The 14,562-nt window shown below is 56.0% G+C and overlaps 1 protein-coding gene across 1 annotated transcript in view; it reads right to left on the bottom strand.

Moving 5' to 3' along the window:
* Positions 1 to 6,934, bottom strand: part of CDK18 (cyclin dependent kinase 18) — a 36,595-nt gene extending 29,661 nt beyond the window's left edge. The window contains exon 1 of the mRNA XM_051808857.1: positions 6,303 to 6,934. The gene's annotated coding sequence lies outside the window, so the exon portion shown is untranslated. The remainder of the gene's footprint in view (positions 1 to 6,302) is intronic.
* Between the last annotated feature and the right edge of the window lie 7,628 nt (positions 6,935 to 14,562).

Here is a 14,562-nt window from a genome sequence, read left to right as displayed (position 1 = left end):
TGGGATTCGTGGGACACTGCCTGTTCCTGAGTGCCCCTACTTCCTGCAGCCTGTGGCACGGCGATTGCTGCGCGGTAATTAGTTAATAATTACAAGCTGACCAGCCCTCGGGAGTGTCTGTGGCAGAAGGAGGGATAGGTGCTCCAGGCTGAATGCAGATTTTCCATGTTTTCCACCTTGCACTGAAAAGCTTGGAACTGTTTATCCCGGGTCGAGCACAGGGAGCAGATGCTGGGAAGGTTATTGTGTCCAAAGGAACCTCGGGAACAGCTCCTGGCCCCTCTGGGGTCACTGCTCCCTCAAGGAAAGCCCAGCAGCTCACCAGTACCAGCTGCACTCCAGCCTAGTGGGAATCTGGCTGCTGTCCCCCCTCCCACTGAGACAGGAAAATCGGGAATCTGGAGATGGGATGGGACTCACCCGAGGTCACACAGCAAGTCAGTGGCACAGCCAGGAAAGAGCCCAGGAGATCTGGCCCTGCATCCTGCCTCCAAACCCTGGATCCTTCCCCCAAACCCTGGATCCTTCAAACCTTGGATCCTGCCTCCAAATCTGGAAATCTACCCCCAAACCCTGGATCTTGCCTTAAACCCTTGAAACCTACTCCCAAGCCCTTGATTCTACCTTAAACCCTTGAATCCTGCCTCCAAACCCTGCATCCTTCCTCCAAACCCTGGATCCTGCCTCCAAACCCTGGATCCTTCCTCCAAACCCTGGATCCTGCCTCCAAACCCTGGATCCTTCCTCCAAACCCTGGATCCTTCCTCCAAACCCTGGATCCTTCCTCCAAACCCTGCATCCTGCCTCCAAACCCTGCATCCTGCCTCCAAACCCTGCATCCTGCCTCCAAACCCTGCATCCTGCCTCCAAACCCTGCATCCTGCCTCCAAACCCTGCATCCTGCCTCCAAACCCCCTCCTGCAGCATTTCCTTTGCTCTGTTGTTCCCAGATCACTGCAGCACGGGATCTACTGGATCAGGACTTGGATCCCCAATTTCTGGGATCTGCTGAAGATCCCTGCAGGTCCCTGGCTGTGTCCTTGGGTATCTACAGCTCAGCCTTTGCTCCAGCACAGGCCTGGCACATCAGCTGCCAGTCTAAAAGGTTCTCCAGCAAACAATCCAAGTGCTAGAAGGCCCAAATCCAAGCTCCAGGTGATATTCCATGCTGGAATACAGAAAAAAACCACCCCCAAACTGATGGATTTATATGCGTGTGCGTGTTCCCAAGTGCAGAACTGAGGCTCCTGTTCACCAACCTTGTCAGATTTAGCAACTAAAATAAGAAGCAGCTTCAAGAGTGGGAATTTCTGGGAGGAACTGGAGTGAGGGAAAAGCGATGCCTGAGGGGGGTGGTTTGAGGATAAATCCAGCTGGGATCAGGAATCACAACCCCTGAGTGACCAGCACATTAACACTGACCGAATAATTAAATAGACCCAGTAAAAATAAACCATTTCAAGCGAAATAGAGAAATAGCAGGAAAAAAACCCGGAACGTTTGGAATGTTTCTGCTTCCCAAAAAAGGCACATTTTGATTTTTTTTCGGAGGTTTCAGTGTTTACAGCTTCAACAGCCTCTCCTTTTTTAATGGAGCAATTCAATTAAAAGTCACCAGAACAACAGCAACACCCCACAAAACTGGTCAAATCCAGTCCCCTGCCCCACTCCAAAGCCCCCCAGCTGGGAAAATTTGGGTTGTTTTACAGGAAACAGCTGAGCATTTCGGAGACTGGGGGAGAAAGAGAGGGAGAGGGGTCCTGGAGAAGCCTCCAGTAATGAAAACATCACTGCATGAGCAAACTGAAAGGGTGCCCAAAAGCCAAACAAAATTCATGTCACCCCAGAGCCCAGACAGAGAGGGGCTGTTTAATGCAGAGCAGCTCATCAGAGAGAGTTTAAACCTCTGGTTGGAGATCCAGGGCCATCAGTGATGGATTTTCTAGCCCCAGGAATATTCCCCTCTGATAAATGATGAGGACAGAACTCCAGGGTGGTGCCAAGGTGAATTGTTTGGCTGTAATTAATCCAATTAGTAAGAAATGAAATAAAAAAGTAAAAAAAAAAGGGGGGGGAAGTAACAAAATAATCGGATTGAATGCACCATTAATTGGAGTGTCTCCACTGCACTGGCAATGCAAGTGCAGACAGAAACCTTCCCTTCCCAGGCACTAAGGAAAGGGCAGTAAATCCAACACCACTAAATCCATCCTGTTTGCTCCCTCCTCTCTGCATCCCAGCAGCAGCTCTGATGATCCCCGTGCTCCTGCAGTGCTGGCAGAGGTGACAGGTACCAGGCACTGACAGCTCTGGATCTGCAATTTGCCACTCAAATAATGTAATTATTGTTGTCCTGGCAGCGCCTGCTGGGCCCAGGGATCGAGGGGCTCGTGAGGAATTGTCCCTGCTCTAAAATGCCTGATTCAAAGCCACAAGGGAAGGTGAAAGGGAAGCAAAAACACAGGTCAGACCAAGCTGAGATCTCGGAGACGTTCCACCTGAGCTGCTCCAGGAGACCTGGCTCCCGAAAGGCAACGAGCACCAATCCTCGAAAACAGCAGCTCAAACATCCCTCAGCGGGCACACTCGCAGAGTTTTTGACCCTCCCAGCACCCTGGGGTGGCAGGGACGGCCCCCGATGGGAGTCGGGGGCACAGAGAAACCACAAACAAAAGCAGAGGGGCTGGTGCTGGCAGCGGGATCCAGGTGCCCCAAAGCCTGGAGCATCCTCCCGCTCCCTGAGCCGCATTCCCGCGGGCCCTGCCTGCGCTTGAAAAGCTGCATTATGCATTCAGCACAGGGCTGAGAGTTTTAACAAGGCTGCTGCTCAGGTGTGAAAAGGAAGGGCCGGCTTTTCAGCAGAGATCAGCCCAGCGGGCAGGGACGCGCTGCCGGGGACATGTGGACATCTCCCAGCGGGAACGCGGCGCGCCTGCAAAAATCCAGCCTTAATTGCGGGCGGCTTGGAGCTCATCCCCGAAGCAGCGAGGGAGCCCAGAAGGCGAGAGAGAAGACAGGTCTCAAGTTCGGAGACGCAGCTGGAAGGAGGCGAAGGAGGGAGGCAAAGAAAGGAGGAGACAGATGAGAGGTGGCAGCGGTGGCAGGAGCGCAGACAGAGCCCAGCCGGCTCCCAGGGCTCACCCCGCTCTGCTCTGCGGCTCGAAAATAATTCCACAGCAGTTTCTTTTCCAGCCAGGCTGCCGAGACAAAGATACCAGCCGAGATTGTGAGCGACTGAGCAAACAAGCGGCAGATGAGCAGCAGCTGGCTGCGGGCAAAACGCTACCTGAAAAGAAACCCTGATTAGAAAGAGAGCAAAAGATGCTCTGGCTGATTACAGATCGACTCCTCGAAGTTAATTGTTCACCAGATTGTAATCTGGGGCTTTTGCATCTACATTAATCAACAGGTTGCTTTCTGCTCTCGGTTTCCCCTTTGCAAACAGCAGGAACAAGTGAATTTAGAGGAAAGAAAACCCAGCAGGTCAAACCTCTGAAAGCAAGCAATAGAGACCTTTTGTTCCGTGTTCTACCTGTAAAGAAGTAAACCAAGACCATGGCAGAGAGCAGAGCTGACCTTTCTGGGTGTCAGTACAAGAGTTACACCCAGCAGAACTCACTCCAGGCTGGCTTGGGATCTGCTCTGAACTGGCCCCAGAGCCAAGACCCCCTGTCCTCTTGCCTGGAGAAGCTGCTTTAAGTTGCCTCAATTCCCCTGAGAGTGGAAGGAGAATTTGGGAGGCTCCTACTGAGTATAAACCTTCTTGGAAACTCTTACTGTTATTTGACACGATTCCCAAACACGCATCCCAGATTTTCTGGAGATTCTCAGGCCTCCTGGCCCAAACCTCAGGTCTGTGTGGAAGCCAGAGGAATGTCTCAGGGTTTACAAGGGTTGACCAAACATTCATTTCTCTCCAGAAGGCCAGACCAAAGGGATGGTCTCAGTGGAAGCTGCGACGTGGATATTTTAATGCAGACATGACCTATGGAAGGTACAGACGCAGGTTTCTGTCTGACCAGGTGGCAGGACAGAGAGAACAGAGGGATCTCATGGCCTTGGGAGATCAAAACTCAACTCCCTGAGCTGCCACAGGCTCCTTGTAACACCTTGAGCCATTTTGCCTCTCTGTTTTACCATGTGCAAAATGCAGCTGCCTTCATCTACCTCGTCTGGATCCAGTGCCAGCAACAGAAGGCAAAATCTGTCCCCTCCAGCCCCCCTGCTCAGGGCTGTACCCTGACAAACAAGGCAGTGACACTGGCAAGGAATGCCCCTGAAAGGCAGCAGATAAAAGCTGATAAAGCTAAAGATTTAAAGCAGCTCCTTGGGGAGCCAGTAAAAATCAGCCAAGCACATCCAGCTGCATTTCAGTCACCTGTAACCTCCGAATATGTGACACCATCACTTGGCTCTGCCACTGGCTGGGCAGCAAAGCCTGTCTGAAGGGTCCATTCAGGGACCACAAAGAGCTTGTTCACTGAAAGGGGCCTTCGTGGCATTGAGAGGAGGATTTTAGTGCTTCCACGCCCATCCCTGCCAGCATCCCAAAGCCCTGCAGAGCTCAGGGAGCAAAACTCCGAGAACAAAGCAAGGTCAAGTGTTAACAGATGGGGGGACTCAGACATGGGGATATGGTGGTGACGTGGCCAAGGTCAGGCAGAATCCGTGGCAAGGCCGTGGACAGGGACAGATCCTCAGAGTCCTGCTTAGTTACAAATTTTCCTCTCTTTCTTTCTCTCTGTCCAAGTAGGATAAGAGAGGGGGAACTCCCAGCTATTGCTGGCGAGGTTGTTCCACTGCTCATTTATTAATTGCTCTCATTTGGTCACGGTACCAATATTTTCCAGCATGGGTGAGTAAATCTGAGTGCTTGGAAACAAATCTGCAAGAGCTGCCATCAAAAGTGATCCCGTGTGGAGAACAGACACCAAAACTCGCTCAGAAGTTTTCTGGCTTGACAGGAGCCCAAAAATCAGTGCCCTGTGAGCTGGGTGCCTCACACCTACACACAGAGATGAAGTTTCAGGGGTGAGGTGCCAGCTGGTGAACCAGGTGCCCTCCTATTCCTGCCTCTGTTCCTCCTGTGCATCGGGGTCTGGGATGTGTCACCTCCCATCCATGGATCTTCCCCAGGGAGGAAAAGGATGCTCTGGACTACAAATGCCCTTTGAGACCTCAGTGTGCCCCAAACTGTCCAGTTATCTCCTGGCTGGCTGTTAGCACCCAGAGAATCTTTTCAGGATCATGGGAACTGGTTTTCACAACCTCTCCACAGATGGGGTGACCCAGATGCCCTGGCAAAGCCTGGTGAGGTAGGAAAACAAGACTCAGCTTGCATTTACCCCTTTTCAGCCGTGGGGAAGCACATCTGCAGGTCTTTGTGCTGCCCCCACAACCACTGAGGAGGAAATTAATCCTGTTTTCCTTGCAGGGTCCTGTCTGAAGGCACTTGCCCTTTCACAGATCTTATCCAGAGGCTCTAACTTTCTGCCTGATGCTCGTTCAAAGCTCTTCCCCTTCAGGCACCTTCTCCAAGCCTGACACACACATCACATCACACTGTTCATCTGCCTGATGCACAGCACAAACCCCAATGCCAGCAGCCCCAGGCCTGACCCTGATGTTCCTTCTTTTCAGAGCTAACACCACTATTGTGCCAACACGCTCATTCCAGGTTGTTTTCGTGGAGAGATGAGCCAGTCTACTAAAGCCTGACTTTTCAGGAGGCAGGGCTGGCACGGCAGGGAGAGCAGCTCTCAGGAGCGAGGAGGGGGGACAGGCATTCTGGGGCGAGTTCTCCCACATCCCCGGGAACTCATCAGAGCAACAGGCGGTGCTGGAGAGATGCAGCTGATAGTGACAGCCACCAAAAAATGCAGCGCAAGGGGAACGCCGGCCAGGCAGCGGCAGGGCTCCTGTCTGAGCCGGGGAAGCCACCACACAGACCCTGGGTGTCAGCCCCCCACCCCGGCAACTCTCCACCTGCAAGGGTCCCCCCCCCAGGACCTTCCCAGCGGGACCCACGCCAGGGGGGTCTGCCAAAGTTTATAATGACCGAAGCGTTGACCAGAGCTCCCCAATCAATGTTTAGGACCAAAACACGCGCAGGAATCTCCCGCAGCAGGGCACAGACAGGTATAAATTCTCGCTGCGCTCGGTACCGAGCTGAACCCTCCCTCCCCATACCTCCAACTTCAGCTCTTCCCTCCCCTCGCACTTTCCGCCCCAAGCGGTCCCAAAGGCAGCGAGGCTGGCGGGGGGGCGGGCAGGGACCCCCATCCCGCGGGGGGGGCACTCACCGAGCAGGTCGCTCTCCCTCCTGCCGTGTCCCTTCCTCCTTCCTGCCGCCGGCACCGCGGGGCCGGGGCAGAGCCGGGGCAGAGCCGGGGCAGAGCCGGGGCAGAGCCGGGGCAGAGCCGGGGCCGGGAGCGGGGCCGGGCTGGGAACGAGCCGGGAACGAGCCGGGAGCGGTTCGGGAGCGGGGCCGGTGCCGGGGAGGGTCTGGAGCGGCGCTGATGCCGGAGCAGGAGCGGGTTGGAGCGGTGTTGGAGCGGTGTTGGAGCGGTGCCGGTGCCGGTGCCGGCTCAGACGCGGGGCGGGAGCTGGATTGGTGCCGGTGCGGGACCCGGCGCGGTGCGGGAGCTGGATTGGTGCCGGTGCGGGACCCGGCGCGGTGCGGGAGCGCTGCCGGCGCTCGGCTCGGAGCGGCGCTGGCTCCTCCCCGCCGCAGCCCCGGGATAAGGAGCCCGCTCGGCCCCGCTGCCCCGGCAGCGCTGCGGGCAGGGACACACGGACGCGCAGACACACGGACACACACACACACACTGATGGCAGCCTCGCACCCGGGTCAGAGGAGTTCCCTCCCGCGGCTCTTCCCACCCGTCCTTGAGGCTCTTGGCAGATGTGCCTGAGCGGGGGCAGCCCGTGAGAGCGGGACCTGCATCCCTCGGGCTGCCGCGGAGGTTCCAGCCCCCGTGTCACTCTGTCGGTGGGGTTACGTGTTCAGCAGCGGCTTCGCCATCCATTCCAGCTACTTGTTGTCTTATATTTAGTCAAACATCCTCTGTTTGCCAGAAATAGAGCAGCCATGGAAATAAATCAGGCTGACTGGAGGTGCCAACATTGTCTGTCTGAAACTAATTAATTTCTTATATCCTCAGCTATATTAGTCCTCGCCTTCCCTCTACAGACCATCCTGTCTGTCAGCAGAGTTGCTGTAATTAGCGGGTAAATCTGGGGGATGTGCAGGAGGTTTAACGTGGCGGGGGAAGGCAGAGGGATGCCAGCAGGACACCTGGGCAGGGAAGGAACAAAATCCATCTACACCGAGTATGGAAAGTGGGAACACAGAGGACACAGCAGAGCTGGTGAGGGGGAGGAAAGGGGGCACAAGTTCTCTGTGGGGAAATCCTTTCTGGGGGAGCATGTAGGGTCTTCTCCTTTCCAGACATCTGAGATCCCACAAGACTGTCCAGGAAACACAAATTCGGGCTTTCTGCTGCTGACAGAACCCCTTTTTCCCTTTTCCTTTTGGAACGTGGGAGTCTCGTCGGACTTGCTGCCTCTCCTTTCTTATATTAGAACCATCAACTTGCTGAGAGACACTTCGAGGAACAGGGAAGTGGCTCACAGATGGTGTGGCAGAAGCGTAAAAAGCTGAGCCCCCCGTGGAGGAAAGGGATGTTTTGCCAGGACCCATTTTGTTTGTTCCCTTTAGCCTGTCCCCAGCCAAGACCTGAGGCCCTCGGTGGTGCCCGTGGGCTGTTGTGAGTGGGGTCAAACATTCCCCACCAGCTCTTCAGTCAACCCCCTTGGTGGGCACGTGAGCTGAGCCCTGTCTGAGCACACAGCGGGCTCTGAACTGGAACTGCCCCTCCAGAAGCAGGTGGGGAGTTCACACTTGAGTCACGTTGCCCCAGCTGGGACGTGGTGACTTTGCAGCAGGGGGGGAGAGCCTGTCCTGGGTGACACGGGGCGAGCAGCTCGTTTCTCACCGCCTGGAGCTGCTCGTTTCTCACCTGCCTCCCGAGGATCTGCATCCTTTGCTCTGCAGGGCTCAGGGAGGAGCAGCAGAGGGTGAGACCCAGAGGTGTGATGTGCCTCTTGGCTCCTGTGGCTGCCTGGCCTCTCCTAACCCCTGGTCAATGAGTACCTGGTCATGTGGGTGCACAGTCAGCTCGGGGTGAGTTGGCCATCACGCTCCCTTCATGCCACTGGCTGCAGAAATGGGCAGGTTTTCCACAGCACAGTGTCCAGCCAGGCTCTGGAATCTCTCTGACTTCCCTATTCGCCCTGTTCATTATTCTATTTAAAGAGGAGATGTCACCCTGGGGGGGGAGATGTCTCCAACACTTACATGCCGTTCCCAGCACAGCACAGCCTGGGTGGAACAACTGCTGCCACACCCCCCATTCCACGGATCTGAGACCACCTGGCACTTTGAGTCCACTTTGAAACAGAAGCCAAAGGAGATCCCCAGCAAAAGCCCTGGGAAATTAAGGAGAGGAAGGCCCCAAACTGGAGCTGGACATGGAAACCAGCTCGAAGAGAAAGGGCAAGAATGTTACAAGCAATTAGTGGCCAGAGACATGAGCTCAGTGGTTGTGTCACACGAGCTGCTCGTTGGTGCATAACATTCCTCCTAAACATAAATTACAATAATCAACATGCCAGGGATTGCTGTGAGCCTGACAGGGATGGCTCTGGAGGAGGATGTGGAGAGGGAAAGCACCCAGCTGCTGCAGCCAGCAGGGATTGCTATCCCTGCCTGTTCAAAGACTGGAGGGGAGGGGAGGCGTCAGGGGGTGATGGATGTTCCCCAGCATGTGGGACACGAACACAGCACATCTGCCCGGCAGGCTGATGAGGGACTAACGAGGCCCTTTGCTGTTAATGGGGCTGGGGCTGCTCCACCGGTGACAGCACAAAGCAAAGTGTCCCTTACTGGGTGCCCTGTGAAGGGCTGAGGTCGCTGGTGTTGAACTTGGCACTCACCTGAGATGCCTCTGCAATCCCAGCAGTGTGTTTCCAAGGCAGAGCCTCGGGGCATTTTCCAAACATGCCAGTGTAATGGCTGAGCAAAAGGCAGGCAGAAGTGCTTGTTTTTTCATGAGTTTTTCTAAAATTACTTTGGGTTCCGGGGGCTGTTTTTTCTCCCTTTTGTGTTGTCGCAGTGGAATCACGCAGCCTCACAGAGGTCCAGGGGAAATCAGGAGTGAAAATGGGCTCACTGTAGTTGGGAGTGTTTCATAAAGAAATGGGTCTGGCTGGGAAACTGCAAAACTTTCTGTAGGTCCATGGCTGTGACCACCTCAGCTCACGCTGGGGGAGACTTTGCTCAGCACATCCCTCTCCTCCTCTTCCTTCTCCCAGTGTATTCCACACTAGGAATAGTTGTGCAGTTCCTAGTGTGTCCCTTGCCTGGGGCAGCCAGAGGAATGCTGGGTTTCATCCCACAGCTGTTCTCCCTTCTGAGACAAATTGCATCTTTTGAAGACACAGGGGCTGCGCTTCCTCCCCGAGGTGTCTGCTGTCACCTCCCTGCAAACAGCACCTCGGCCCAGCTGCCTCGGGCTGGGGAGGGGAGAGGAGGGGGAGGTGAGAAGGAGGCAATGCTGCAGCAGGCAGAGAGGCCTGACACACACCTGGGTGCTCCTGTCTTTGTGGGTGCCACAGCCAGGCAGGAACGTGATGCACATAACCCGGGGTGACGGCTCCGGGCTGTTCCTGCCCTCGGCACAGTCCCAGGGTTTCCTCTGGGTAGAGGCAATCCTGTCTCTGCTGCACACCAGAGCACTCATTCTCTTCTTCTCCCATCCTGAAAAGCCACCCCCAGTCACACAGCAGCCCGAGCTGCTGAGCTGGGCTCCTTCCCCAGGCCAGGGGAAGTTGGTACCTGGGTTCCACGGGATGCAGGTGGGAGTGACTGCAGGAGCCACAGGGAACTGCAGCATCCTGAGCAGCATTTCAATCACAGCCCCCAGGGGTTTGCTAGGGCTGCTCCTCTCCAGAACCTTCCCTGTCAGCAAACACCACTGCAGGGATGTGGGATGGTGAGGAGTCAGCACAGCCTTGGGGGCACGGGGAGAGCAGCCCCAGCCTGTGTCACATCACAGGGGCAAACACGGCGTGAAAGACTCCACTGTGCAGCCTTGTCCCTGTCCAAACCTGTCCAGGGACAGGGATATGGGGATGCTGCATGGACTGACACAAAGCTGGAGCCCAGGCAGTGCCTGCCTTGTTAAGCTGAGCCTGCCCCAGGCTCCCTGCGTGGCTCCTGGCCAGACACATTAAATCCTCTGCTTCTCCCTCACATGGTGAGGCCCCGGTGGGGACACTCCATCCAGGGCTGGAGCTGGCCTTGAGACAGCCCAGGGCAGCCTGGGGAAGGGGGACAGCTGGAGGGCTCCAAACCTGCCTTAGGAGGAGACTAAGGCAGCTCAGGCTGAGCAGAGGTGACAACGATCTCCAAATGCACAACAGAGCAGCCCATCCTCTGTTACAGCCACACAAAGTGCCCTTTGGTGTGAGAACACGTAATTTTGGGGTGTAGGGACACCTAATTTTTGCTGTAAACTGCTCACTTCCATTTAATCCCCGTGCTCAAAGTGGGGAGCAGCCTCAGCCCCCCCTCCCAGAGCACACACAGAGGCAGGAGCTCACCTGCACAGTGTCCAGGCTGGAGGGAAGATGTCAAAACACACTAAGCAGTGACACAGCAGGCCCAGTAAGAACCAGTTAAGAAAGATACGACCTCCAAACAGTGCTGTACCCAGCAGGCATCACTGTGTCCCTGGGGAGAGGTGCAGAGCTCCAATCTGCAGCCCAGTGCTCTCACAGAGGAGTCCTGGCAATCCCAGCAAATACACACAGTGTATTAAACCTGACAGCTCCCACTGAAGCCTCGGAGAAATGGCAGCAATGTGAATGTGCTTGACTTCTCCGGGAAGCCCAGGGCAGCTCCGAGGGGGGGTTTCACCTGTTTTCCTCCTGCAGCTCCTCCGGCTCCCCTCCCTGCCACACGGAGCAGTGTCCGGGCTGCAGAGCCCTCCAGCAGCTCAGGGGCACGTTTTCTCCACTGCTAAACTCACATGGCCGTGCATGTGTGTGCTGCTCCGAGCAGAGCAGCTCCCCGGAGGTCTGCAGGGGATATTTTACAGTCGCTGCATCCGGGCAGCAGCAGCAGCAGCAGCTCCCTTCCCCACTGCCCTGACATTCAATAGGCACCGAGTCATGGAAAGAAAATGTGTTCAGTGCCTCCCCTGCCCCGGCCCGTCCTCCCTTGTGCAGGGGCAGGCATGTGGAAATCATTGCCCAGCGCTGCATTTCAGCAACAATCAGAGAGGGCTGGAGTTGAAAGCTGGCTGCTAAGTCGAGGAAAACTGGCAAATGGGCCCCCATGCTCCACTGCCCAGCCTGGCACGGCAGGATCTGCTCCAAACTCCCCCCCTGGTATCCCTGGGAGGGCGGGGGGTGCTGCTGTGCCCCAGCCCAGCCTGTGCCCGTGGCTGTGCACGGTGCTCCCAGGGGCTGCAGTGGCTGTGGACCACCCTGCTTTAACCACAACCCTCCCCCAGTGACGTCTCTGGTGGGAATCTGCAGCTCCACAGGCTCAGGAAATGTAAATCATAAAATCACAGAATGGTTTGGGTTGGAAGGGACCTTAAAAATCATCCAGTGCCACCCCCTACCATGGGCAGGGACACCTTCCACTAGCCCAGGTGGCTCCAAGCCCCATCCAACCTGGCCTTGGACACTTCCAGGGATGGGGCAGCCACAGCTTCTCTGGGCAACCTGTGCCAGGGCCTCCCCACCCTCACAGGGAAGAATTCCATCTTCACGACCAGTCAAAACCTTCCCTCTTTCCATCTGAAGCCGTTCCCCCTTGTCCTGTCACTCCAAAAAAGGGAATATTGTTATTCCCATTTTACAGGCAGGTGAATTGAGGAGCATGAGGAATTGGGACAAGTTCAGACATCCTTGTTAACACATCCCTGTCCCAGAGCTGAGGGAGTTCCACAGGGTCTCCCTGCAAATCTCCATCAGCATTCCAAACTGAGCCCAGATACCTGCAGGCTGCTCTTGTCCCACGTGGGAATTGGCTCTCTGTGATCCCAAATCACCCTGAGACCAAACTCAGTGTGAATCCCTGTGTGAGCTGCCCACACTCCATCCTGTGGGACACAAAGTCACCGTCCCCAAGGTGGCCACAGCACAGCTGACCATGGCAACCACGAGGCCAATTGCAGACCCGAGAATCCGGCAGCATCTCCCCCTCATTTTGTCCATGGAGCATCACCATAACAACAGCTCCACCAATCCATGCCAGAGATTCAGGTACTTAGCAACCAGGAGCTGCCAAATTGCAAAACAAAGTGAAAAATATGCACAAAGTCTTCCCTCCACGGTCCCACTGGAGAGTGCAGAGCTCCAGCTCTGCTGGGCAAAGCCGGACAGACACCAAAGCTTCTCCCACATCCAGGAGCTCTGGAGCCAAGGCATCCTTTGCCCTGCCTGTGGTGTCACTGGAAGGTGAGTTTGGCCTTTGTTTTTGGCGTTCCAGTGTGTGCTCCCCCCTCCCTTGCACAGCAAAGGGAGGGAGGTTCGGTGTGAAGGCAATGCTGGGGCTGTCACCCTGACAGCCCTGACTGTCACCCAGCCACAGGACCTGCGGGAAGTGCTCTGCCTGAAGGTTTCCAGGTGGGTTTAGCTGCTGTTTCACAGGGGTTAAATCCCCTCAGGTGCCAGCACTGAGTTCAAAGGGAACCCACGCTGTCCCCAAGGAGTTTGCTCTGCGAGCGGACCTTGTCCCCTGTCACCCTGGCGAGGCAAGTGCAGGGAGGAGATAAGTTGTTTTTTTCAGAGAACAATCCATCTCCCTCCCACTGAGTCATGACAAGCTTCCCCTTTGCAGGCAGTTCACGGGGTGAGCTGGAGGCTGAACAACAGGACGGGGGTGAGTCAGTGCACCCAGGGCTTAAAGCTGCTTCCTCACGGGACCAAGGAGCACTGGGGCTGAAGTTCTGGGGGGGTGGGATGTGTCTGAGCAAGCCCAGCAGATGCTTCTCCCTGTCAGAGCACACCAGACACACCAGCAAAGTGCCTGGTGCTTTCCTGCTGCCGGAAAATGGGAGTCCCTGCTTGGGCTGGGAGCAGAAATACAGAAATACCCGGAGCACAGAACATCCCACGGGGTTCTCCAGCCCAAACCAGTAAGACCCCAGTTAGCAGGATGCAATCCTGTGGCCCGGGCAGTGCAGGAGAATAAGGGCTTTTCTGAGCCCTTGGCCACAGGGATACATGGATGGATGGATGGATGGGTGGGTGGGACAGGAGGAGCCATGGCAGCAGGCTGGCAATATTCGTCAAGAACAGCTTGGGTGGCACCAGAAAGGGACTCCCTCACTGCTGGCTCTGGCAGCCTCAGGATGGTAAGCCAGGATTTGCTGCTTGCCTCGCAGTCTGTTTGCTATTTTCAGCCCAAATGAGGAATCCAGCCCAGCTCTGGCTTCCCAAAACATTGATTCAGGCATAAACTTCAGAGGGCATTAGAGGGATGATAAATGTGAGAGTGTTTCCAAAAAAGAGAGCCAAGAACAGGCTCGAACAGCAGTGCTGCACACATGCACGGTGGGGCACAGAGAAAAGCACCCCTGAGAGGGCAGGAATGGCAGGGATGTGCCCAAGAAAGATCCCTGGCTTAGCTGGGAGCAGAGTGGGTGCAGTCCCACCTTCACACATATGCCGGTGCTTGTGCCAGCCGAGCTCGTGTTGTCTGGGAGCCTCTCCAGCCCACACGAGTCTGTCGAGGCTGCTGGAGCTGATGTTCACCCCACACTGCCTCCTCCCCAGTCTGACATCCCCCACCCCTGCTGTTATAATTAGGGAATTGGAGCAGATGGCAGCAGAGTTAGCTGGAAAGAGGAAAATCTCATCCACAGCTGCCGCTCGCTGCGTGCGAGTCCTTCCCTCCGAGGCAGGTCGGGCTGACAGCTCTGTGATCAGAGGGGAAGCTGCTGGGGCTGGGTGCTGCAACAACATCCCCAAAAGTCTCTCAGCTGGGGGCTGGGGGCTGGGGGAGGGCGCCAGGAACACCGTGGGCACAGGGAGTGAACCACAGCGTGGCCAGAGACCAGGCACTGGTGGCACCACTGGGGCCACGGGCTGGGCTCCCTCCTCCCCGCTGCCCCCGAGGGGCTGGGTGAGCTCCTGGAAGTCTGTGCACCTCGGTGTCAGCTCCTGCTTTCATCCCAGCAGGCTTTAGGGAAACCTGAACTGGAATAAACCACTGCTCTAAGTTTCCTCCCTGCCCAGCAAAGGCTCCCCACAACTGCTCTGTGCTGCTTCTCCCCGGGCACAAACAGAACTGGTGCAGGCAGGGCACACAAGGACCTTGCCCCTTCCTTCCCTGCCAGCAAACATCCGTGTGTCAGCAGCAAAGGGCAGAGAGAAATTCCTGGAGGTAAGACCTGGCAAAGCCTCTCAGGACTGGCTGCATCCCAGGGAAAACCCTTGGCGTCCCAGGGATAGCACAGGTCCTGCTCTGGGCTGTGCAGGGGA

The sequence above is a fragment of the Manacus candei genome, unplaced genomic scaffold, assembly GCF_025592945.1.
Source record: "Manacus candei isolate 608988 ecotype Guabito, Panama unplaced genomic scaffold, ASM2559294v1 h1tg000073l, whole genome shotgun sequence".
In the NCBI taxonomy this organism is placed as follows: domain Eukaryota; kingdom Metazoa; phylum Chordata; class Aves; order Passeriformes; family Pipridae; genus Manacus; species Manacus candei.
Note: the sequence above shows the minus strand (reverse complement) of the source record. Positions and strands in the feature narration are given on the sequence as shown.